Below are 4,073 nucleotides of genomic sequence, written 5' to 3'. Positions count from 1 at the left end.
TCTGTGTACATATTTATTTGGTGGCTTTGCAAGTTGAGATAGTCAGTGCTCTAAGAATTTGTACAGAGTTTTCATGTCATTATGCCTGCCTGAGTTTCACAGGTTTATTGGTCTGGATGGGGTTGTAGGTTAGTTTCTCTGTTGTCATTGTGGGTTTATTTTAAAGGAGCAGAATCGGACTGGAGAGATGATCAGTGGTTAAGAGCTGCTCTTCAGGGAACAGGCTCCATCCCAGCATCTACATGGCAGCTCACAACTGCCTAATGTCTATTCCCAGGGGAGCTGATGCCCTCTTCTGGCCTTTGTAGAAAGTAGACACAGATACATACATTCAGGCAAAATATCTGTACTTATAAGATAAAAATAAATGGAGAAAAAAAAATAACAAAATCAGGCTGGATTCTATCCAAACAAATAACTGTTTTTCTTTTTAAAGCTGGGCTTGGTGATTCATACCTGTAATCCAATACCATAGAAAGCTGATATGGGAGGATTACGGGTTTGAGACCATCTGGGGCTACATAGTAAGAACCTGTCTCACAAAAGAAACAGTTATCTTGAGCCAGGCTGTGGTGATGTACATCTTTTTTTTTTTTTTTTTTAATTTATTTATTTTATTTGAGTACACTGTAGCTATCTTCAGACACACCAGAAGAGGGCATCGAATCTCATTATGGATGGTTGTGAGCCACCATGTGGTTGCTGGGATTTGAACTCAGGACCTCTAGAAGAGCAGTCAGTGAGCCATCTCTCTAGCCCGGTGATGTACATCTTTAATCTCAGCTCTTGGGAGGCAGAGGCAGGTGGATCTCTTGAGTTTGAGGCCGGCCATAGTGAGTTCCAGGACAGCCAGGACTATATAGAGAAACCCTGTCTCAAACATTTATCTTGTTTTTACGAGTTGGGTTAAGGTGTGTTTTGAGTCTGCTAAGCCACAGGGCTAGGGCCACTAGGGAAGACAGGTGCGGGAACTGCACTCTACTCACACCAGTGCTGGGCTGACGTGAGGCTATGGGAAGCTGCTGGACCCCACTCCAGGGATCGGGAGCATAGTCTGAGGTACCTGGGGACTGCTGGAGTTGATGGGGGTCCCCGGGCCAAAAGGTGGTCGTGGACCGGCTGGTTCTCAGGCTCTTGGGCCTCTGGGAGCTTCGAAAGGGCCGAGAGGGAGGCAGAGGCAGGAGGATTTCTGAGTTCAAGGCCAGCCTGGTCTACAGAGTAAGTTCCAGGACAGCCAGGGGTACACAGAGAAACCCTGTCTCGGAAAAAAAAAAAAAAAAGCCGGGCGGTGGTGGCACACGCCTTTAATCCCAGCACTTGGGAGGCAGAGGCAGGCGGATTTCTGAGTTTGAGGCCAGCCTAGTCTACAGAGTGAGTTCCAGGACAGCCAGGACTACACAGAGAAACCCTGTCTCGAAAAACAAACAAAAACAAAAAAGCAAAAAAAAAAAGCCGAGAATGAAATGGAGGCGTATGGGCTAGATTGGTCCGCGGCTGAAACGGGAGAAAGGGGAGAAGCTCCGTTGAGTCCCTCAGGGATGAGAGTTCTTGGCTTGGTCACGGTGGCTCTCTTGGCTTGCTTGGGTTGGTGGTCACCGTGGTTAGAAACACAGAGAGGTCTGCAGGAAATTAGAGGCGGCTCTGTAGGTGAAGGCCTGTTCCACTGTTCCCCACGGAGGATCCTGAAGAAGAGAAACAGTTCATGGTCTTAAGATGTTTATTGTCATGGTGGAAAGTAGATGGGAAACTGTAACCCAGTTTTCTAACGGTGGGCCTTTTACAAGGAGGAGTGTCTGGGAAGGAATGCTTAATTGGCTACACCCCTTCTGGCCTTTAGGTACTTCATTAATATGGAGATATGTCTTGAGGCCCTATACCTGTGGAGGGGCTAGTAGGGGTGTTGCCCTAAGTGACTAAAGGACACAAATCTATGGAGGGCTGTGGTCTCCATAGATTTATGTCAGGAACCTGGAGTCTGGGAGCCCGGCGAAACGTATGCTGTCCCTTACGATCACTTGGGGTCTCCCGAAGTTTCTAGCCTGTGCTTGACCAGAAACCAGGCTGCCTTTCACGGTCCTACATTTACATATAAAACTAATTTAGGTTGGGATTGTTGGTGTTTCCTAGACAGCTTTCCACGGGGACAGGGAAGCATAAGCTCTAGAAAAGGAAAAGGGGTAAATGACTAAAGCAAGAGCCCTCTTGGATTCGAGGATTCCAGCAGTGAAGTACTTTGTGCTGCAGGGTACTAGGTTTCTGTGGCCACAGACAGGACCATCCCAGGTTAACTGCTTAGTGTCATCCTAGTAATATCTGCTGTGTCACAGTCCTGTGGTTCCAAAGTCCAGGTAGACTGGACTGTGTGTGAAAGCTGAATTGCAGTTTGGAATGAGACTGGCTTTTGTGTCCACAGAAGCCAGGGAAGACTGCTTCTGAGCTCATTGAGCTTGGTGGCAGAAATTAGATGCATGACAAAGTCCCCTTCTATTCCTGGAGGCTACCTGCATTTCTGAATACTTGGACCCTATTTCTCCATCTTCACATTAGCTGTGATGTTTTAAGTCGTCACGGTTCTGCAGTCTCTCTGACTTCCTTTCCTACTGTAAGCCAGACCAGCTGCATTCAAAAGGTTTTTATTAGCTCTGCCATAACGCTGCTTTTCTCTAACTGAGGCAGTTGGCTGATCTGTGTAGCACTCCTGCTTTGTAATGTAGCAATCACAGATGTGATTAGGGAGGACGTGTGCTGCCGGTTTGGATTCTGGTTAGTCATGATTTAAATTAAGCATGTGGCTCTGGCTTGTCTAGTTTCTGGTAGGCCTGAACATGCAGCATGATAATCATCAGATTATGTTTCTGGAAGTCAGCCATGGAGGCAGAAGAGTTCCTTGTTTCATTGACAGAACTTTTTGGAGTGTTTACTGTGTTTGTTGGAGATGCCGATATATCCTTTTGGGACTTTGCTCAGGAGAGTGCTTACCTATAAAATACATAAAAGAGTCTAGATTTGATCTCCAGCCTCCTCCCCACCTGCCCCCCAAAAGAAAAGACATTAAGGCAGCACACACCTTTAATCTCAGCACTTGGTAGGTAGAGGCAGGTAAATTCTGAGTTCAAGGCCAGTCTGGTCTATATAGTCAGTTCCAGAGCCACATAGACCCTATCTGACAAAAAAGTTGGTTACAGTTACCATATAGCTTTTTCAATGAGAAAAGAAATTAAAAGACAATACTGAAAATCTTTCCTATAGAGTTAGTCTGTAACAATTTTTAAATGACATGAGATAAAAGTCTGGATGATGTAAATGAAAATACAGCTAGGATGACATTCTTGGGGACATTCAGATTCTTGGCTAAGATTGTATGAGCCTTCCAGACTGTCATACCTGCCATGAGAGTGCCTTCTAGCTAATCTAGTCATGTTAGGTGCCCAAATTAATCCAGTGTGACATTAATTGAGCACTTACCTCAGTCTGGAGTGAATTAGTATAAACAAATACACTGAACCTGTGTCAATAGCATTTAAAACGTCAGGTTGAAAGATAAAATTCCTTTATTATTTTGGAAGGTAGGTTCGCTCGCTGAGACCCCTGTCCACAATCACTACCTCACAGCAATTTGGATTTGCTGCTTTTACTTGAGAGAAACAATGTGCCAATATTCAGAGATGAGTTTGGCTTTTACTTGGCAGATGACAGGCTCATGAAGGAACACTTACACCAAGTTCTATGCAAAAATATAGACCAGGAAGTCAGGGAAGTGAGTGGATTGCAAATGACTGCTGGTTGCAGAACATAACCTGCATTAGAAGAGCCAATATAATTAGGTATTGAAACATATTTAGTACTGTAATTAAGGACATTCTGTTATGTTAGTCTCTAATGTAAGTTGTGCTTTAAAGCTATTTGGGAATGGAGTGGTTTGTGCTAGTGTTATTTCAGTAGTCTGCTAATGTCCCACATATTCAGGAATAACATGTAAACAGGAGATTCGTTTCAATTTTAAAGTGTCCATGCTACCTGGGGCTAGGGGGTCTAATCAAGCATTGGAATCAGACAGCCTACTTGTGATCTCT

The sequence above is a fragment of the Grammomys surdaster genome, unplaced genomic scaffold, assembly GCF_004785775.1.
Source record: "Grammomys surdaster isolate TR1022 unplaced genomic scaffold, NIH_TR_1.0 125889, whole genome shotgun sequence".
Lineage (NCBI taxonomy): Eukaryota > Metazoa > Chordata > Mammalia > Rodentia > Muridae > Grammomys > Grammomys surdaster.
Note: the sequence above shows the minus strand (reverse complement) of the source record.